We start from the raw sequence: 23,366 nt of genomic DNA on the forward strand, positions 1-23,366 counted from the left end.
ATTATATCAGTTATGCTTTTTCTATATACACTACATTGTTTAAAAAAGAAATAACTGACAATCCTTGGAAGAGGGGATGGGGGGGAAGAGATAAGCCACTGAACTTAAATGCATGTATGCATAACCAATGGACATGGACAACAAAGCTGGAGTCAGGGCAGGGAAGGATGAGGAGGAGGGTGTCAATGGGGAAAAAAGGAGAAAGACCTGTAACAAAAATAAATGAATAAAAAATAAATAAAAATAAATAAATTATTTTGTCACATTCTGTATACCATCTTGGGATTCCTCTAACATCCTAAATTATTTTTAAAATTTTATATTTATTAGATTTTACTCTTTATGCTATAAACATCAGTGGATTTGAATAAATGGATATGGCATATTTCAACATACATATGTGTCATGCAGAATAATTTTACCACCATAAAAATCTCCTGTGCTTCACTTATTTATCTCTCCTTCCCAAGTCTATAGTTTACACTAGGGTTCACTCCTAGTACTATACATTGTATGGGTTTGGACAATTGTATAAAGACATGTATCCACCACTTTTGTATTATACAGAGTAGTTACACTGCCCTAAAAATCTAATCTTCTAATTATTCTTTATTCCTCCCCCTAAATTGCTGGGAATCATTGATATTTTATCTTCTTTATATTTTTGCCTTTTCCAAAAAGTCATATAAGTGGAATTATACTGGATGTAGCCTTTCCAAACTGGTCTCTTTCACTTGCCTATTGTAGTTAAAACTTATCCATGTATTTTCATGGCTTGATACCTCATTTCTCTTTAATACTGAATAGTCTTTCACTCTATGAATGTACCATAGTTAATTTATTCATTTGCCTTTTGAAGAATATCATGCTTACTTCCAGTGTTGTATCATTATGAAGGAGGCTGGTTTAAACATTCTCATGCAGATTTTTGTATAAACCTATCTTTCAGGTAAGTTGGGTAAATATCTAGAAATGTAATTCTTGAATCATATGGTAAGACAATGTCTATCTTTTAAGAAAAACTGTCAAATTTTGCATTACCATAAGCATTATATGACAGTTATTGTTCTCCATCCTCATCTTTGGTTGGTGTTGTCAGTTTTATTAAAATGTTAAACACTCTAATAGTTATGTAGTAGTATCTTGTACTTTTCCATTACTCATATCTTTCTTAGGCATTTGTCTATTGTTGGACACTTAGGTTGCTTCCATATTTTGGCTATTGTAAATACTGCTGCAATGAACATAGGGATGTACCTATCTTTTCAAATTTGTATTTTTTGTTTCTTCAAATAAATACCTAGAAGATAGGTTTTTCTTTGTCTCTTGTTAATAGACTTTAATTTGACCGAGAAAATGGTGGCAAAGTGAATGGGAGACACAGACCATCTCCCAAGACCAAACTGGATTTACAACAAAAATAAAGGTAAATCGTCAGGAAAGGGCAGCCGAAAGACACCTTGGAGGACCACTTAACCAGAAACACCCACTCAATCCTGGTAGGCTTGCGAGGACGCGAGAGGGGGCCAGGAGCCCATGGTCCGCAGCGGCCTGAGCAGGGGCCAGGGAACTCGGCGGGAAGTTACTGCTACCACCTCCCTTGCCACCCTGCATGGGCCCTGGGAACTCTGTAGCCTGCTAAGCTCTCAGCTGGAGCCGCACAGACTCGCGGAGACCAGGGGACTCGGCGGGACCAGGGAACTCGGCGGGAAGTTACTCCTACCGCCTCCCTTGCCACCCTGCATGGGCCCTGGGAACTCTGTAGCCTGCTAAGCTCTAGGCTGGAGCTGCACAGACTTGCGGGCACCAGGTGACTCGGCGGGACGAGGGAACTCAGCGGGAAGTTACTGCTACCGCCTCCCTTGCCACCCTGCATGGGCCCTGGAAACTCTGTAGCCTGCTAACCTCTCGGCTGGAGCCGCAGACTTGCAGGCACCAGGGGACTCAACAGGATTCTGCTACCAAGGCTGAGTCCTGCAAACTCTGTGTGCTAAGCCCTTGGCGGGTGCAGCGCAAACTCACAAGGACCAGGGGACTGTATTGGACGCTACTGCCACCTCTGCAGTGTCCTGCTACCGCGGCTCAGTCCTGGGGCTTCTGCTGAGTGCAACCCCTACAGCTGGTGCCACAGCCGCAGCCGCCCTTGGCTGGAAGCAGCGCCCTCAGGTTAAAAGTCCCAGGTGGCTCCAGGATGCAGAGTCCAGAAAGAGGCTAAATTGGCAGCAGCCACTCACCTTGGGCTCTGGCAGAGGGAAGGCAGACTGGACTGGAACTGTGTGGGGACACTTGGGTTTGGGAGGGTGCTAACAGCTTTTGTTGAGTGCAGCCACACAGGACTGTGGTCATTTTACTTCTTCTCAGGGCCCTAGGGAGAGGCAGCGGCCCCTCCCTCAGATTTACAACCCCACCTGGTGGCCATTGAAATGCTAATTGAGGCCCATTAACAACGAACACCTGCCTCACTCTCAGGAAATCCTCATACACTGAGCACCTGAGGGAGTTTTTCAGGCAACTCAGAAACAAAGGGTCTGCAGGTGACCTCTACTAATAGCCTCTAGGCAAAAAAAAGTTAGAGGATAACTACCATTCCCTGGGCATGCAACACGAACCAGAAAAGCTAAGACTTCACGGTGGTGTTTAAAGTAGGTCCTCCCTGGTGCATCCAAACCCAGGAGAGGGAGCCACAAACAGCAGAACACCAACAACCACTGGGAAAACTTGGCAGACTCCAAAGCCCACTGTGATAACCAAAATGGTGAGAAATAGAAACAAAAGCCAAATGAAAGATCAAGAGACCTCTACAGAAGATGAAATAAATGAGGTGCAGTTAAGCAAGTTAACAGAACTAGAATTTAGAGCCATGATGTTGCGGAAGCTCAACAGCATGTGTAAGGACATGAGAAACATGAGTAATGACATAGAAATGTTGAAAATAAACCAGCTGGAAATGAAAAACCAACAGGAAGAAATGAAGAATGACATATCAGAAATGAAAAACACACTGGAAGGTCTAAAAAGCAGAGTAAGGGAAGCTGAGGACAGGATCAGTGAATTCGACGACAGACTAGAAGAAATCAACCAATCAGACCAAATAAATTTAAAAGATATCTACAGCGTCGGCCTGCGTCCGGAGAGACCCGGGTTCGGTTCCCGCTAAGGGCACGTACTTTGGTTGCAGTTTGTCCCCGGCCCTGGTTGGTCGTGCGGGTGGCAGCCACTCGATGTGTCCCTTCACGTCGATGTTTCTCACTCTCTCTCCCTTCCTCTCGCTCTCCCTCCCACTCTATCTGTATAAAAAATGGAAAAATATCCTCGGGTGTGGATAAAAAAATAATAATAATAAATAAATAAATAAAAGATATCTACAGAGAACTACACCCCAAAACTACAGAATTCACATTCATCTCAAGTGCACATGGAACATTCTCAAAGATAGACCATATGTTAGGGCACAAACTAAGTCTCTACAAGTTCAAGAGGATTTAGATTATAACAAGCATCTTCTCAGACCACAATGGTATGAAACTAGAAATCAATTGCAAGAAGAACATACAAAGACATTTGACCACATGGAAGCTAAATAGCATGTTATTAAACAATGAATGGGTAACCGAGGAGATCAAGGAAGAAATCAAAATCTTCCTGGAAACCAATGAAAATGACGACAAAACAATACAAAATCTATGGGATGCAGCGAAAGCATTTCTGAGAGGGAGGTTCATAGCATTACAAGCCTACCGCAAAAAAGAAGAAAAATCTCTACTAGACTACCTAACCTCACAACTTAAATAACTAGAGAGCAAACAAAAAGAAAACCCCAGAGCAAGTAGAAGGAAGGAAATACTAAGGATCAGAGCAGAAATAAACTACATAGAGACCAAAAAAAAAAACAATTCAGAGGATTAATAAAACAAGGAGCTGGTTTTTCCAAAAGATAAACAAGATTGATGGACCCTTAGCTACACTCACCAAGAAACAAAGAGAGAGAACCCAAATACATAAAATCAGAAATGAAAGAGGAGAGATAACAACTGACACCACAGAAATACAAAAGATTGTCAACAACGAGTATGAACAATTATACGGCAACAAATTCGAAAATCTAAGCAAAATGGGCAAATTTCTAGAAACACGTAGTCTCCCAAAACTGGATCAGGAAGAGATTGAAAACTTGAACAGACCAATTACAGCAGAAGAAATTGAAGATGTAATCAAAACTCTTCCAGCAAACAAAAGCCCAGACCCGGATGGCTTCACGGGGGAGTTTTACCGAAGATTCAAAGAAGAACAAATACTCATTCTCCTCAAACTATTTCAAAAAATTCAAGAATAAGGAAGACTTCCAAATTCGTTTTATGAAGCCAGCATAATTCTAATTCCAAAACCAGAAAAAGACACAACAAAAAACAAAACTACAGGCCAATATCCCTGATGAACATAGATGCCAAAATCCTGAACAAAATACAAGCAAATCGAATCCAGCAATACTCCAAAAAAATTATCCACAACGACCAAGTGGGATTCATCCCAGGGATGCAAGGCTGGTACAATATTTGCAAATCCATAAATGTGATACATCACATAAATAAAAAGAATAAAACCCACATGATCATATCAATAGATGCTGAAAAAGCCTTCAACAAAATCCAGCATCCATTTCTGATAAAAACGCTCAGCAGTGTGGGAAGAGAGGGATCACATCTAGACATAATAAAGGCCATATATAAAAGACCTACAGCCAACATCATACCCAATGGGCAAAAACTAAAAGCATTTACCTTAAGAACAGGAACAAGGCAAGGATGCTCACTTTCCCCACTCCTATTTAATATAGTACTGGAAGTCTTAGCCACAGCAATCAGACAGGAAGAAAAAATAAAAGGGATCCAAATTGGAAAGGAGGAAGTGAAACTGTCATTATTTGCAGATGACATGATACTGTACATAGAAAACCCCAAAGACTCCACCAAAAGTTCACTAGACTTAATAAATGAATTTGGCAAAGTAGCAGGATACAAAATTAACGTCAAGAAATCGATGGCATTCTAATACACCAATGATGAATTCACAGAAAGAGAAACTAAGCAAACAATCCCATTTACCATTGTGACAAAAATATTAAGATACCTAGGAATAAACTTATCCAAAGAAATAAAGGACTTATTTGCAGAAAACTACAGGTCATTGAAAAAAGAAATAGAGCAAGATATAAAAAAGTGGAAGCACATATCCTGTTCATGGATTGGGAGAATTAACATCATTAAAATGTCCATATTACCCAAAGCAATATATAGCTTCAATGCAATCACCATCAAAATACCAATGGCATACTTCACAGAATTAGAACAATTACTTCAAAAGTTCATATGGAACCAAAAAAGGCCTCTAATAGCCACAACAATCTTGAAAAGGAAGAACAAAGTTGGAGGGATCACAATACCAGATTTCAGGTTATACTACAAAGCCACTATAATCAAAACAGCCTGGTACTGGCATAAGAACAGGTATATAGACCAGTGGAACAGAATAGAGAACCCAGAAATGGACCCAAGGCAATATGCTCAATTAATATTTGAGAAAGGTGGCAAAAGCATACAGTGGAGAAAGGACAGTCTCTGTAATAAATGGTGCTGGGAAAACTGGACAGCTACTTGCAGAAAATGAAACTAGACCATCAACTTACACCCTACACCAAAATAAACTCACAATGGATAAAAGACTTAAATGTGACTCATGAATCCATAAAAATCCTAGAGGAGACTGTGGGCAACAAAATCTCAGACATCATACGAAGCAGAATTTTTACTGACACATCACCAAAGGCAATAGAAACAGAGGAGAAAATGAAAACATGGGACTACATCAAACTCAAAAGCTTCTGCACCGTGAAAGATACAATGATGAAAATGGAAAGGCTGCTCAATGTATGGGAGAGCATAATTGCCAATGATATATCAGATAAGGGCTTAATTTCCAATATATATAGAGTGCTCATACAACTCCACAAAAGGAAGACAAAGAATCCAATTAAAAATGGGCAGAGGAACTAAATTGACACCTCTCCAAACAGGACATACAAATGGCTAAGAAACATATGAAGAAATGCTCATCATCACTAATCATCAGAGAGATGCAAATCAAAACAACAATGAAGTATCACCTCACACCTGTCAGAATGGCCGCCATCAACAAATCATCAAACAACAAGTATTGGCGAGGGTGTGGAGAAAAGGGGACTCTAGTACACTGCTGGTGGGAATGCAGACTGGTGCAGCCACTATGGAAAACAATATGGCGTCACCTCAAAAAATTAAAAATTGATCTTCCATTTGACCCAGTGATCCCACTTCTAGGGATATACCCTAATAAGCATAAAACACCAACTACAAAGAATATATGTACCCCCATCTTTGTAGCAGGACTATTTACAATCGCTAAAATCTGGAAACAGCCCATGTGCCCATCAGTAGACGAATGGATCAAAAAGCTGTGGTACATATACACAATGGAGTACTACTACACAGCGGTAAGAAAGAAAGATCTCTTTTCCTTTGAGACTACATGGAGGACCTTGAAAGTATCATCCTAAGTGAAATAAGCCAAACAGAGAAAGACAAATTTCATATGATCTCACTTATTTGTGGAATATAATGAACATAACAGTTTGAGGAATGGGGTAGTTCCAGAGACGCGGATGCGTGGTACAGACTGACAGTCCCCTAAGGAGTGGGGAGGTGGGGGAGGGATGAACCACAGAACTTATACGCATGTATGCATGAACAGTTGACATGGACAACAATCTGGGGAAGGAGCAGGGAGGGGTGGGGGAGGGTGGAATAAGTGGGGGAAAAAAGGAGAATCATCTGTAACAAAAATTAATAAATAAAAAAAAATTCATAGGATCAATGAAACAAAGAGCTGGTTTTTCAAAAAAATAAACAAGATTAATGGACCCTTAGCTAGACTCACCAAGAAACAAATAGAGAGAACCCAAATACACAAAATCAGAAATGAAAGAGGAGAAATAACAACTGATACCATAGAAATACAAAAGATCGTTAACAACTACTATGAACAATTATATGGCAACAAATTCGACAATCTAAGCAAAATGGACAAATTTCTACAAACACATAGTCTCCCAAAACTGGATCTGCAAGAGACCAATAACATCTCAGAAAATTGAACAGGTAATCAAGACTCTCCAGACAAAGAAAAGCCCAGGCTCAGATTGCTTTAAGGAGGAGTTTTACCGAACATTCAAAAAAGAACAAATTCTCCTCAAACTGTTTCAAAAAATTTAAGAAGAAGAAAGACTTCCAGACTTCTTTTATGAGGCCAGTATAATTCTAATTCCAAAACCAGAAAAAACACTACAAAGAAAGAAAACTACAGGCCAATATCCCTGATGAACATAGACGCCAAAATTTTGAACAAAATACTAGCAAATCAGATCCAGCAATACATCAAAAAAAATTATTCACCATCACCAGGTAGGATTAATTCCAGGGATGCAAGGTTGGTACAATATTTGCAAATCAATAAATGTGATACACCACATAAATAAAATAAAGAATAAAAACTACATTATTATATCAATACCTGCCAAAAAATCATTTGACCAGATCCAGCATCCATTTCTGATAAAAATGCACATCAGTCTGGAAATAGAGGGATCATATCTCGACATAATAACGGCCATATATTAAAGATGTACAGCAAGCATCATTCTCAAAAGGCATGAATTAAAAGCCTTTCCCTTAAGAACAGAAACAAGACAAGAATGCCAACTTTTGCCACTCTTATTTAACCTAGTACTGGAACTTTTAGCCACAACAATCAGACAGGAATAAAAAATAAAAGGGATCCAAATTGGAAAGGATATAGTGAAACTGTCATTATTCACAGATGACATGATACTATATGTAGAAAACCCCAAAGACTCCATCAAAAATTTACTAGATTTAATAAATAAAATTGGAGAAAAACAGAATGCAAAATTAACATCAAGAAATCTATGGCATTCTTATACACCAATGATGAACTCACTGAAAGAGAAACTAAGAAAACACTCCCATTTACCATTGCAGCAAAAAAAATTAAGATACCTAGGAATAAACTTAACCAAAGAAGTACAGGACCTATTTTCAGAAAACTACAACATTGAAAAAAAGAAATAGAGGAAGATATAAAAAAGCGGAAGCACATACCTTGTTCATGGATTGGAAGAATCAACATCATTAAAATATTCATATTACCCCAAGCAATCTATAGATTCAGTGCAATCCCCATAAAAATACCAAGGACATACTTCACAAAAACAGAACAAATACTGCAAAAGTTCATATGGAACCAAAAAAGACATTGAATAGCCACAGCAATGTTAAAAAGAAAAAGAATAAAGAAGAAGGGATCACATTACCAGATTTCAGGTTACATTACAAAGCTACTGTAATCAAAACAGACTGGGCCCTGGCCGGTTTGGCTCAGCGGTTGGAGCGTCGATCTGCGGTCCGGAGAGACCCGGGTTCGGTTCCCGCTAAGGGCATGTACTTCGGTTGCAGTTTGTCCCCGGACCTGGTTGGTCGTGCGGGTGGCAGCCACTCGATGTGTCCCTTCACGTCGATGTTTCTCTCTCTCTCTCCCTTCCTCTCGCTCTCCCTCCCAATCTATCTGTACAAAAAATGGAAAAATATCCTCGGGTGAGGATAAAAAAACACACACACACACAAAAAAAACAGCCTGGTACTGGCACAAGAACAGGCATGTAGACCAGTGAAACAAAATAAAGAACCCAGAAATAGACCCAAGGAGATATTCTCAATTAATAATTGACAAAGGTGGCAAGATTATACTGTGGGGTAAAGACAGCATCTTTAATAAATGTTGTTGGGAAAATTGGACAACTACATGCAAAAAAATAAAACTAGACCATCAACTTACACCATACACAACAATAAACTCATAATGGATAAAAGGCTTAAGTGTTACTCAAGAATATTTAAAAATCCTGGAAGAAAATGTAGGCAACAAAATTTCAGACATATCATATGCAGCACAATTTTTACTGATACATCACCTAAGGTCACAGAAACAAAGGAAAAAATGAACACATGAGACTACATTAAACTTAAAAGTTTCTGCACAGCAAAAGAAACAACCATCAAAATGGAAAGGCAACCCACTGTACGGGAGAGCATAATTGCCAATGATACATCAGATAAGGGGTAAATTCCAAAATAGATAGAGTGCTCATACAACTCAACAAAAGGAAGACAAAGAACCCAGTTAAAAAATGAGCAAAGGAGCTAAATAGACACCTCTCCAAACAGGTCATACAAATGTCCAAGAGACACATGAAGAAATGCTCAACATCACTAAGCATCAGAGAGATGCAAATTAACACAACAATGAGGTATCACCTCACACCTATCAGAATGGCCTCCATCAACAAATCATCAAACAAGTGTTGGTGAGGGTGTGGAGAAAAGGGGACTCTAGTACACTGCTGCTAGGAATGCAGACTCGTGTAGCCACTATGGAAAACAATATGGTGTTACCTCAAAAAATTGACAATTTTACTGCCATTTGACCCAGTGATCCCATTTCTAAGCATATACTTTCAGCAGCCTGAAACACCAGTCAGAAAGAATATGTGTACCCTATGTTTGTTGCAGCATTATGTACAATATCTGAGATCTGGAAACAGCCCAAATGTTCATTAGTAAACAAATGTTTTCAAAAGCTTTGATACATATACAGAATGGAATGCTATGCAGCTGTAAGAAAGAAAGATCTGTTTTTCTTTTAGGCAACATGGAAGGATCTGGAAAGTATTATTCTAAGTGAAACAAGCCAAACAGAGAAAGACAAGTATCATATGATCCTACTATTTTTTGGAATATAATGAACATAACAGTCTGACAAATGGGGTAGTCCTAAAGACGTGAAAGTGGGGTACAGATTGACAATCCCCTGATGAGGGGGTGGTGGTGGAGAGATAATCCACAGAACTTTTATACATGTGTGCATGAACAATGGACATGGACAACCAAGCTGGGGACAGGGCGGGGAGAGAGGAGGGGGGGTAATCAGTGGTAGAAAAAGGAGAAACATCTGTTAAGATTATTCCTAGGTATCTTAATTTTTTGCCGCAATGGTAAATGGGATTGTTTCCTTAGTTTCTCTTTCTGTCAGTTCATCATTGATGTATAAGAATGACATCGATTTCTTGACGTTAATTTTGTATCCTGCTACTTTGCCAAATTCATTTATTAAGTCTAGTAAACTTTTGGTGGAATCTTTGGGTTTTCTATGTATGGTATCATGTCATCTGCAAATAATGACAATTTCACTTCCTCCTTTCCAATTTGGATCCCTTTTACTTTTTCTTCCTGTCTGATTACTGTGGCTAAGACTTCCAGTACTATGTTAAATGGGAGTGGCGAAAGTAGGCATCCTTGCCTTGTTCCTGTTCTTAAGGGAAATGCTTTTAGTTTTTGCCCATTGAGTATGATGTTGGCTGTGGGTCTTTCATACATGGCCTTTATTATGTCTAGATATGATCCCTCTCTTCCCACACTGCTGAGCGTTTTTATCAGAAATGGATGCTGGATTTTGTCGAAGGCTTTTTCAGCATCTATTGATATTATCATGTGGTTTTTATTCTTCATTTTGTTTATGTGGTGTAACACATTTATGGATTTGCAAATATTGTACCAGCCTTGCATCCCTGGGATGAATCCCACTTGGTCATGGTGGATAATTTTTTTGGAGTATTGCTGGATTCGTTTTCCTAGTCTTTTGTTCAGGATTTTGGCATCTATGTTCATCAGGGATATTGGCCTGTAGTTTTCTTTCTTTGTTGTGTCTTTTTCTGGTTTTGGAATTAGAATTATGCTGGCTTCATGAAATGAATTTGGAAGTCTTCCATCTTCTTGAATTTTTTGAAATAGTTTGAGGAGAATGGGTATTAGTTCTTCATTAAATGTTTGGTAAAACTCCCCCGTGAAGCCATCGGGGCCTGGGCTTTTGTTTGCTGGGGGAGTCTTGATTACATCTTCAATTTCTTCTGTTGTTATTGGTCTGTTCAAGTTTTCTATCTCTTCCTGATCCAGTTTTGGGAGACTACGTGTTTCTAGAAATTTGCCCATTTTGCTTAGATTTTCTAATTTGTTGCCATATAATTGTTCATAGTCGTTGTTAACGATCTTTTGTATTTCTGCAGTGTCAGTTGTTATCTCTCCTCTTTCATTTCTGATTTTATGTATTTGGGTTCTCTCTCTTTGTTTCTTGGTGAGTGTAGCTAAGGGTCCATCAATCTTGTTTATCTTTTCGAAAAACCAGCTCTTTGTTTTATTGATCCTCTGAATTGTTTATTTGGTTTCTATGTCATTTATTTCTGCTCTGATCCTTAGTATTTCCTTCCTTCTACTTGCTCTGGGGTTTTCCTTTTGCTTGCTCTCTAGTTCTTTAAGTTGTGAGGTTAGATAGTCTATTAGAGATTTTTCTTCTTTTTTTGAGGTAGGCCTGTAGTGCTATGAACTTCCCTCTCAGAACTGCTTTTGCTGCATCCCATAGACTTTGTGTTACAGTGTCCTCATTTCCATTGGTTTCCAGGAATTTTTTTATTTCTTCCTTGATTTCCTCAGTGACCCATTCATTGTTTAATAACATGCTATTTAGCTTCCATGTGTGCAAATGTCTTTGTATGTTCTTCTTGCAATTGATTTCTAGTTTCATGCCATTGTGGTCTGAGAAGATGCTTGATATAATTTCAATCTTCTTGAACTTGTAGAGACTTAGTTTGTGCCCTAACATGTGGTTTATCTTTGAGAATGTTTCATGGGCACTTGAGAAGAATGTGAATTCTGTAGTTTTGGGGTGTAGTTCTCTGTAGATATTTATTAAATCCATTTGGTCTAGTGCTTCATTTAGAGTCTCTATTTCCTTGCTAATTTTTTGTCTACAGGATCTATCCAATGATGTGAGCGGGGTGTTGAAGTCCCCTGCTATGATAGTATTGCTATCAATTTCTCCTTTGAAGTCCACCAATAGTTTTTTAATATATTTTGGTGCTCCTATATTGGGTGCATATATGTTTATGAAGGTTATATCTTCCTGTTGGATAGTTCCTTTCAATATTACGTAGTGGCCTTCTTTGTCTCTAGTTATGGCCTTCATTCTGAATTCTATTTTATCAGATATAAGTATTGCTACCCCAGCTTTTTTTTCTTTTCCGTTTGCTTGAAAGATTTTTTTTCAGCCCTTCACTTTCAACCTATGTGAGTCTTTTGTTGTGAGGTGGGTCTCTTGTAAACAACATATAGATGAGTCATGCTTTCTTATCCAATCAGCTACTCTGTGTCTTTTTATGGGAGCATACAGTCCATTTACATTTAAGGTGATTATTGATATGTACTTACTTGTTTTTGTTTAGTGTGGTTGTATTTTCCTTCCCATTTCTCCTGGTAATTACTGCAGTCCTTTTAACATTTCTTGCAGTGCTGGTGTGGTGCTAATGTATTCCCTTAGCCTTTTTTTTTTGTCTGAAAAGCTCTTTATTTGACCTTCTATTTTGAGTGATAGTCTTGCTGGGTAGAGTAGTCTTGGATTCCGATCCTTGTTTTTCATGACCTTGATTACTTCATGCCATTCCCTTCGAGCCTGGAGTGTTTCTTGTGAAAAGTCAGCTGAGAGCCTTATGGGGTTTCCTTTGTAGGTAACCTGTTGGTTATCTCTTGCTGCTTTTAGGATTCTCTCTTTGTCTTTAATTTTTGGCAGTTTGATTACTATGTGTCTTGGTGTGGGCCTGTTTGGTTCTTCTTACTTGGGGCTCTCTGACCTTCTTGAACTTGAATGCCTTCTTCCTTCACCAAATTAGTTAAGTTTTCTGTCACTATTTCTTTGAATATATTCTCTAGCCCTCGCTTACTTTCTTCTTCTTCAGGGACTCCTATGATGCGAATATCATTCTGTTTCCTGTTGTCCCACAGTTCTCTTAAGCTCTCTTCCTGTGTTTTAATCGTTTTTCCTTTTGGTTTTCTGATTGGTTGATTTCTTCTAGCCTGTCTCCTAATTCACTGATCCTGTCCTCAGCTTCCCCTACTCTGCTTTTTAGACCTTCCAGTGTGTTTTTCATTTCTGATATGTCATTCTTCATTTCTTCCTGTTAGTTTTTTATTTCCAGCTGGTTTATTTTCAACATTTCTATGTCATTACTCATGTTGCTCATGTCCTTACACATGCTGTTGTGCTTCCGCAACATCATGGCTCTAAATTCTAGTTCTGTTAACTTGCTTAACTGCACCTCATTTATTTCATCTTCTGTAGAGGTCTCTTGTTCTTTCATTTGGCTTTTGTTTCTATTTCTCACCATTTTGGCTATCACAGTGGGCTTTGGAGTCTGCCAAGTTTTCCCAGTGGGTGTTGGTGTTCTGCTGTTTGTGGCTCCCTCTCCTGGGTTTGGATGCACCAGGGAGGACCCACTTTAAACACCACTGTCAAGTCTTAGCTTTTCTGGTTAGTGTTGCACGCCCAGGGAATGGTAGTTATCCTCTAGCTTTTTTTTTTTTTTTGCCTGGAGGCTATTAGTAGAGGTCACTTACAGACCCTTGGTTTCTGAGTTGCCTGAAAAACTCCCTCAGGTGCTCAGTGTATGAGGATTTCCTGAGAGTGAGGCAGGTGTTCGTTGTTAATGGGCCTCAATTAGCATTTCAATGGTCACCAGGTGGGGTTGAATCTCTGAGGGAGGGGCTACTGCCTCTCCCCAGGGCCCTTAGAAAAAGTAAAATGACCACAGTCCTGCCTGGCTGCACTCAGCGAAGGCTCTTAGTACCCTCCAAAACCCGAGTGTCCCCACACGGTTCCAGTCGTCTGCCTTCCCTCTGCCGGAGCCCACGGTTAGTGGCTGCTGCCAATTTAGCCTCTGTCCGGACTCTGCGTCCTGGAGCCGCCTGGGACTTTTAACCCGAGGGCCCTTTTTCCAGCCAAGGGCGTCTGTAGCTGTGGCACCAGCTGAGGGGGTTGCACTCAGCAGAAGCCCCAGGACTGAGCCGCGGTAGCGGGACACTGCAGAGGTGGCAGTAGCATCCAGTACAGTCCCCTGGTCCACGTGAGTATGTGCGGCGCCCACCGAGGGCTTAGCAAGCATAATTCGCGGGACTCAGCCTTGGTAGCAGAATCCCGCTGAGTCCCCTGGTCTCTGGAAGTCTGTGCGGCTCCAGCCGAGAGCTTAGCAGGCTACAGAGTTCCCAGGGCCCATGCAGGGTGGGAAGGGATGCGGTAGGAGTAACTTCCCGCTGAGTTCCCTGGTACCGCCAAGTCCCCTGGTTTCCGTGAGTCTGTGCTGAATTGTTTTTTTTTTTAGTCTTCATGTCATTTATTTCTGCTTTGATCTTTACTATTTTCATCCTTCTACTTGCTCTGGGGTTTTCTGTTTGTTTTCTTTCTAGTTCTTTAAGTTGTTAGGTTAGATAATCTATTGCAGATTTTTTCTTCTTTCTTGAGATAGGCCTGTATTTCCCTCTCAGATCTGCTTTCGCTGCATCATAGATTTTGTGTTGTGTGTTCATTTTCATTGGTTTTCAGGAAGTTTTCAATTTCTTTCTTGATCTCCTCAGTAACCCATTCTTTGTTCAATAACATGTTATTTAGCCTCCATGTGTTCAAACGACTTTGCACATTGTTTTTGCAATTGATTTCTAATTTCATGCCATTGGAATCTGAGAAGATGCTTGATATGATTTCAATCTTCTTGAACTTGTTGAGACTTTGTTTTTATCCTAACCTGTGGTCTATCTTTGAGAATGTCCCATTGCACTTGAGAAAAATGTAAATTCTGTAGTTTTGGGGTGTAATTCTTTGTAGATATGTATTAAATCCATTTGGTCTAGTTCTAGTCTGTTTCCTTGCTAATTTTATGTCTAGAGGTTCTATGCCATGATGTCAGCAAGGTGTTGATTGTATTGCTGTCAACTTCTTTGAAATCTTTCAGAAGATTTTAAATATATTTTGGTGCTCCTATATTTGGTACATATATGTTTACCAAGATTATATCCTCCTGTTGAATAGATCATTTCAATATTATGTAGTTGCCTTCTTTGTCTCAAGTTATTGCCTTCTTTTTGAAATCTATCTTATCAGATATGAGTATTGCTACCCCAGCTTTTTTTCCTTTCCGTTTGCTTGGAAGATATTTTTCCATCGTTTCACGTTCTACCTATGTGAGTCTTTTATTATGAGGTGGGTCTCTTGTAAACAACATATATGTTAGTCATGCTTTCTTTTCCAATCAGCTACTTTGTGTCTTTTTATCAGAGCATTCAATCTATTTACATTTAAGCTGATAATTGTTCTACTTATTTATTGCCATTTTTGTTTAGTGTGGTTATATTTTTCATCCTATCTCTCCTCTTAAGTACAGCTGTCCTTTTAACATTTCTTGCAGTGCTGGTTTGGTGCTAATGTGTTACCTTAGCATTTTTTTGTTGTTGTTGTTCTGGGAAGGTCTTTATGTGACCTTCAATTTTCAATGTTAGTCTTGCTGGGTATAGTCTTGGATTCAGATCCCTGTTGTTCATGACCTTGATTAACTCATGCCATTCTCTTCTGGCCTGTAGTGTTTCTGTTGAGAACACAGCTGAGAGCCTAATGGGGTTCCTTTGTAGGTAACCTAATTTTTTTTTGTTTCTTTTAGGATTCTCTCTTTGTCTTTAATATTTGGCATTTTGATTACTATGTGTTTTGGTGTGGGCCTATTTGGGTTTATCCTACTTGGGGCTCTCTGTGCTTCTTGAACTTTAATGCCTTTTTCCTTCACTAAATTAGGAATGTTTTCTGTCACTATTTCTTCAAATATGTTCTCTAACCCTTGCTCATTTTCCTTGTCTTTGGGGACACCTATGATGTAAATATTACATTTCCAGTTGTCCCACAGTTCTCTTAAGCTCTCTTTCTGTTGTTTAATTGTTTTGTTTGGTTTTGATTTTGGTTTTCTGATTGGTTCATTTTTTTCTACCCTGTCTTCTAATTCACTGAATCAGTCTTCCACTTCCTCTACTCTTCTGTTTAGACCTTCCCATGTGTTCTTTATTTCTGATATGTCATTCTTCATTTTTTTCTTGATGGTTTGTAATTTCCAACTGGTTGATTTTCAACATTTCTATGTCTTTACTCATAGTGGTCATGTCCTTACACATGCTGTTGAGCTTCCTCAGGGTCATGGCTCTGAATTCTAGTTCTGTTAACTTGCTTAACTATAACTCATTTATCTCATCTTCAGTAGAGGTCTCTTGTACTTTCATTTGGCCTTTGTTTCTTTCTTTCACCATTTTGGATATCTCAGTGGGCTTTGGAGCCTGCCAAATTTTCCCTGTAGGTGTTGTTGTTCTGTTGTTTGTGGCACCCTCTACTGGGTTTAGATAAGTGGAAGGACCTACGTTAAACACCACTGTTAAGTCTTACGTCCTTGGACAGAGTTGCAAGCCCAGGAATGGTTCAGTTATTCTCCAGTTTTTTGTCTGGAGGCTATTAGTCACTGTTACTTGAAGAGCCTTGGTTTCTCAGTTGAATGAAATACTCACTCAGGTGTTCAGTGTAAGGGGATCTCTTGAGGGTAGGGCATATGCTCATTGTTAATGAGCCTCAATTTGAATTTTAATGGCCACCAGGTGGGTTTGAATCTCCAGTGGAGGAGCCACCGCCTCTCCCCAGAGCCCTGGGAAGGAGTCAGATGACCACGGTCCTACGTGGACCCAACTCAGCAAAAGATCTGAGCCCCCTCCAAGTCCCAAGTGTCCCCACACAGTTACAGTCCATTTCACCTTCCCTCTACCGGAGCCGAAGATGAGTGGCTGAGGCTATTTTAGTGTCTGTCCCAGCTCTGCAAGGTGGAGCTGCTTTTGAGTGTAACCCTCAGCACGCTGCTCCCAGCTTAGACCACTGCTTCCATGGGGTCCCAACCCCCCTCTGGTGCCTCCACAATCCTCCCAGGATTGAGTCAGTGTCCCTGGTTATATGGTCCTCCAAACTTCTTTTCTGTTGCTTATTCCTGACGATTTGTCTTTTAGTTGTAATTCCAGTTTGGACCTGGATGATGGTCTGTGTAGTTTCCATTCAATCCACTGCCATTTTGGAATCAGAAGAATGGAAGACTTTCAAACTATTTTACAAAGCCAGTGTAATTCTAATTCCAAAACCAGGAAAAGACACTATAGAGAAAGAAAACTGCAGGCCAATATCCCTGATAAAGATAGATACCAAAATCCTTAACAAAATACCAGCAAATCAAATCCAGCAATACATTATAAAAAAGTATTCACTATAACCAAGTGGGATTCATCCCAGGGATGTAAGGCTGGTTCAATATTTGCAAATCAAAAAATGTGATACACCACATAAACATAATGAAAATTATAAAACATGTGATCATATCAATAGATGCTAAAAAAGCATTCAAGAAAATCCAGCACCCATTTCTGAAAAAAATGTTCAGCAATGTGGGAATAATGGGATCATATCCAGACATAATAAAGGCCATATATGAAAGACTGACATCCAACATAATACTCAATGGATAAAAATTAAAAGTATTTCTCTTAAGAAAAGAAACAAGACAGGGATGCCTATTGTTAATAATCTTATTTAGCATAGGATTGGAAGTCTTAGCCACAGCAATCAAACATGAAGGAAAAATAAAAGGATTCCAAATAGGAAAGGAGGAAGAGAAACTGTCATTATTTCCGGATGAAGTGATACTATATATAGAAAGCCTAATGATTCCACAAAAATCTGCTATACTTAATGAACAAATTTAGAAAACTGGCAGGATACAAAATTAATGTCAAGAAGTCAATAGCATATTTTTTTATATTATTATTAATTAATTTTTGTTACAGATGTTTCTCCTTTTTCCCCCCACTGATTCCACCCTCTCCCCCTCCCTGCCCTGTACCCATTCAGTTGTCCATGTCCACTATTCATGCACACATGAATATAAGTTCTGTGGTTTAAATCTCCCCCAACCACCCCCACATCTGGGATTTGTCAGTCTGTATCCCACTTCCACGTCTCTGGAACTGCCCCATTCCTCAGACTGTTATGTTCATTATATTCCACAAATAAGTGAGATCATATGAAACTTGTCTTTCTCTGTGTGGCTTGTTTCACTTAGGATGATACTTTCCAGGTAACTCCATGTAGTATCAGAGAATAAAAGTTATTTCTTTCTTACAGCTGCGTAGTACTCCACTGTGTATATGTACCACAGCTTTTTTATCCATTTGTCTACTGATGAACACTTGGGATATTTCCAGATCTTAGCTATTGTAAATAGTGCTGGTACAGAAATATTCTTTTTGATTGGTATTTCAGGCTTCTTAGGGTATATTCCTAGATGTGGGATCACTGAGTCAAATGGAAGTTTAATTTTTAATTCTTTGAGGTAACACCATATTGTTTTCCATAGTGGCTGCACCATTCTGCATTCCCACCAGCAGTGAACTAGAGTCCCATTCTACACACCCTCACCAACACTGGTTTGATGATTTGTTGATGGCGGCCATTCTGACAGGTGTGAGGTGATACCTTATTGTTGTTTTAATTTGCATCTCTCTGATGATTAGTGATGATGAGCATTTCTTCATATGTCTCTTAGCCATTTGTAAGTCCTGTTTGGAGAGGTGTCTATTTAGTTCCTCTGCCCGTTTTTTAATTGGGTTCTTTGTCTTCCTTTTGTGGAGTTATATGAGCACTCTACATATATTTGAAATTAACCCCTTATCTGATATATCATTGGAAATTATGCTCTCCCATACAGTGGGTAGCCTTTCTGTTTTGATGATTGTATCTTTCGCTGAGCAGAAGCTTTTGAGTTTAATGTAGTCCCATGTGTTCATTTTTCTCTTTTGTTTCTATTGCATTAGGTGATATGTCCGTAAAAATTCTGCTGCGTATGATGTCTGAAATTTTGTTGCCTACAGTTTCTTTAAGGATTTTTATGGATTCATGAGTCACATTTAAGTCTTTTATCCCTTTGGAGTTTATTCTTGTGTATGGTGTAAGTTGATGGTCTAGTTTCATTTTTCTGCATGTAGCTGTCCAACTTTCCCAGCACCATTTATTAAAGAAGCTGTCCTTACTCCACTGTATGCTCTTCCCACCTTTGTCAAATATTAATTGAGCATATTGCCTTGGGTCCATTTCTCGGTTCTCTGTTCTGTTCCACTGTTCTATTTGAATGTTCTTGGGCCAGTACCAGGATGTTTTGATTACAGTGGTTTTGTAGTATAACCTGAAATCTGGTTATGTGATCCCTCCAACTTTGTTCTTCCTTTTCAATTTTGCTGTGGCTATTCAAGGTCTTTTTTGGTTCCATACAAACTTTTCAAGTACTTGTTCTAATTCTGTGAATTATGCCGTTGATATTTTGATGGGGATTGCATTGAATCTAAAGACTGCTTTGGGTCATATATACATTTAAATGATGTTAATTCTCCCAATCCATGAACAGGGTATGTGCTTCCACATTTTTATATCTTCCTCTATTTCTTTTTTCAATGACCTGTAGTTTTCTGTGAATAGGTCCTTTATTTCTTTGGTTAAGTTTATTCCTAGGTATGTTAATTTCTTGCCACAATGGTAAATGGGATTATTTTCTTAGTTTCTCTTTCGGTGAGTTCATCATTGGTGTATAGGGATGCCATTGATTTATTGACATTAATTTTGTATCCTGCAACTTTGCCAAATTCATTTATTAAGTCTAGTAAACCTATGATGGAGTCTTTGGGGTTTTCTACGTATAGTATCATGTCATTTGAAAATAAGGACAGTTTCACTTCCCTTTTCCAATTTGGATCCCTTTTATTTTTTCTTCCTATCTGATTGTTGTGGCTCAGACTTCCAGTATTATGTTAAATAATAGTGGCAAAAGTGGGCATCTTGTTCCTGTTCTTAAGGAAAATTCTTTTAGTTTTCGCCCATTGAGTATGATGTTAGCTATAGGTCTTTCATATACGGCCTTTATTATGTCTAGATATGATCCCTCTATTCCCACACTGCTGAGCGTTTTTATCAGAAATGGATGTTGGTTTGTCGAAGGCTTTTTTGGCATCTATTGATATGATCATGTGGTTTTTATTCTTCTTTTTATTTATGTGGTGTATCACGTTTATTGATTTGCGAATATTATACCAGCCATGCATCACTGGCATGAATCCCACTTGGTGTTGGTGGATAATTTTATTTGTGTATTGCTGGATCCAATTTGCTAGTATTTTGTTCAGGATTTTGGCATCTATGTTCATCAGAGATATTGGTATGTAGTTTTTATCTTTGTAGTGTCTTTTTCTGTTTTTGGAATAGAATTATGCTGGCTTCATAAAATGAGTTTGGAAGTCTTCCTTCTTCTTAAATTTTTTGAAATATTTTGAGGGAATGGGTATTAGTTCTTTTGTGTATGTTCGGTAAAACACCCCATGAAGCCATCTGGGCCTGGGCTTTTGTTTTCTGGGAGAGTCTTGATTACATCTTTAATTTCTTCAGTTGTTATTGGTTTGTTCAAGTTTTCTATCTATTCCTGGTCCAGTTTTGGGAGACTATGTGTTTCTAGACATTTGTCCATTTTGCCTAGATTGTCAAATATGTTGCCATATAATTGTTCATAGTAGTTGTTAACGATCTTTTGTATTTCTGTGGTGTCAGTTATTACCTCTCCTCTTTCATTTCGGATTTTGTGTATATGGTTTCTCTCTATTTGTTTCTTGGTGAGTCTAGCTAAGGGTCCATCAGTCTTGGTTATCTTTTTGAAAAATCAGCTCTTTGTTTCATTGATCTTTTGATTTGTTTTTTGGTCTCTATGTCATTTATTTCTCCTGATCTTTACTATTTCCTTTCTTCTACTTACTCTGGGGTTTTCTTTTTGTTTGCTCTCTAGTTCTTAAGTTGTGAGGATAGATAGTCTATTAGAGATTTTTTCTTGTTTTCTGAGGTAGTCCTGTAGTTCTATGAACTTCCATCTCAGAACTGCTTTTGCTGCATCCCATAGATTTTGTGTTGTTTTGTCTTCATTTTCATTGGTTTCTAGGAAGTTTTTGATTTCTTTCTTGATCTCCTCAGTGACACATTCATTGTTTAATAACATGCAATTTAGCTTCCATGTGTTCAAATGTCTTTGTGTGTTCTTCTTGCAATTGATTTCTAGTTTCATGCCATTCTGGTCTGAGAAGATGCTTGATATAATTTCAGTCTTCTTGAACTTGTAGGGACTTAGTTAGTGCCCTAACATGTGGTCTATCTTTGAGAATGTCCCATGTGCACTTGAGAAGAATGTGAATTCTGCAGTTTTGGGGTATAATTCTCTGTAGAGATCTATTAAATCCATTTGGTCTAGTGCTTCATTTAGAGTTTTGTTTACTTGCTAATTTTTGGTCTAGAGGATATATCCAGTGATGTCATTGGGGTGGTGAAGTCCCCTACTATAATTGTATTTCTATCAATTTCTCTTCTGAACTCCTTCAGAAGATGTTTAATATATTTTGGTGCTCCTATATTGGGTGCATATATATTTATCAAGGTTATATCTTCCAGTTGGATAAATCCTTTGAATATTATGTAGTGGCCTTTTTTGTCTCTAGTTCTGGCCTTCATTTTGAAATCTATTTTATCAGATATGAGTATTGCTACCCCAGGTTTGTTTGTTTATTTTTTTCCCATTTCTGTTTGCTTGGAAGATTTTTTTCCATCCCTTCACTTTCAACCTATGTGAGTCTTGTTGCGAGATATGTCTCTTGTAAACAACATATAGATGAGTCATGCTTTCTTGTCCAATCAACTACTCTGTGTTTTTTATGGGAGCATTCAATCCATTTCTTTTAAGGTGATTATTATTACATACTTATTTATTGCCATTTTTTTTTTAGTGTGGTTCTGTTTTTCTTCCCATTTCTCCTGCTAATTTACGCAATCCTTTTAACATTTAGTGCTAATTTATTTCCTTAGCCTTTTTTTGTCTGGGAAGCACTTTATTTGACCTTCTATTTTGAATGATAGCCTTGCTGGGTAGAGTAGTCTTGGATTCAGATTCTTGTTTTTCATGACCTTAATTACTTCATGTTATTCCCTTCTGGCCTGTAGTTCAACAGCATTCTTATACACCAATCATGAACTCACAGATAGAGAAATTAAAAAACAATCTCATTTACCATAATGGTTAAAAAAAAAAATGAAGATAACTAGAAATAACCTTAACCAAAGAAGTGAAGAACATATTTGCAGAAAACTACAGGTTTTTGAAAAAAGAAATAGAGAAAGATATAAAAAAGTGGAAGCACATACCTTATTCATGGATTGGAAGAATTAACAACATTAAAATGTGCATACTACACAAAGCAGTCTATACATTTAATGCAATCCCCTTAAAAATACCAATGACATACTTCACAGAACTAGAACAAATACTTTAAGTTCCTATGGAAGCAAAAAAAAAAAAAGCTGCAAAGCTACAGAAATCTTGACAAAGAAAGACAAAGTAGAAAGATGCCAGTGGGCAGAACCAGAGGGAGGGTGAGTGTATGAGAGAGTGAGCAAGTATGTGAGAGAATGTGAGTTGACCAGAAGATAGATTCAAAACCCGAGAAGTGCACAGCCACGGAGCAGAAAGTTCCTGTGCTGTGAATAGGAGCAGCTAGTTGCCTAGGTAAGTGAGCCCTCAGGGCATTTCTCCCTGCACTTTGGGGAGGTCCCATCATTTTGGAAGATCCCATGTCTTTCCTGAGAGGAGGCAGTGGGAGCAGCTAGGGCCCAGCAACCTCAGCCCACCAACGCTCCTGACACCATTGGACCAGTAGACACTCTGTGTCAACAAAGACCATTGCATAGTAGTGGAGCTCCCAAGGTGCTTTTGCAGAAGCTACAGACAGTCTGGAGCCCAGCATGATCCTCCCTAGTAGCAGCGCAATCAGAGTCCAGATATACCCCTAGAAACAGAGGCTGTGAGCAGAAATCTATTCCCAGGAAACAGAAGCACAGACCACCAGGTGAGATATATCCCCAAAAACTACAACAAAAGCTGAGCAGGAGTTGAACCCCATGGGGCAGCAGCACTTCCCAGCTGCCAGCAGCAGAACCTGGGGTTCCACAGTGTCCTAGTGTTCCACAGTGTGGTCAAGTAGCTTCCAAGAGCAGTGGGACGCCAGAGTCTGAAAGAGACGGGTGAAATCCAGCTGCCTGCCTGCAGTTTCTGCAGGGTGCAGGGGCACCAGAGAGGCCTGTGCAAACCAGCAGGGACTGTGCAATCCAGTTACCTGTGGGTCCTACAGTGTGCTGCACCAGAGAGAAGTATGTGACCCAGCAGGGACTGCAAGATCTAG

This window comes from Molossus molossus, unplaced genomic scaffold, assembly GCF_014108415.1.
Source record: "Molossus molossus isolate mMolMol1 unplaced genomic scaffold, mMolMol1.p scaffold_m16_p_6, whole genome shotgun sequence".
Lineage (NCBI taxonomy): Eukaryota > Metazoa > Chordata > Mammalia > Chiroptera > Molossidae > Molossus > Molossus molossus.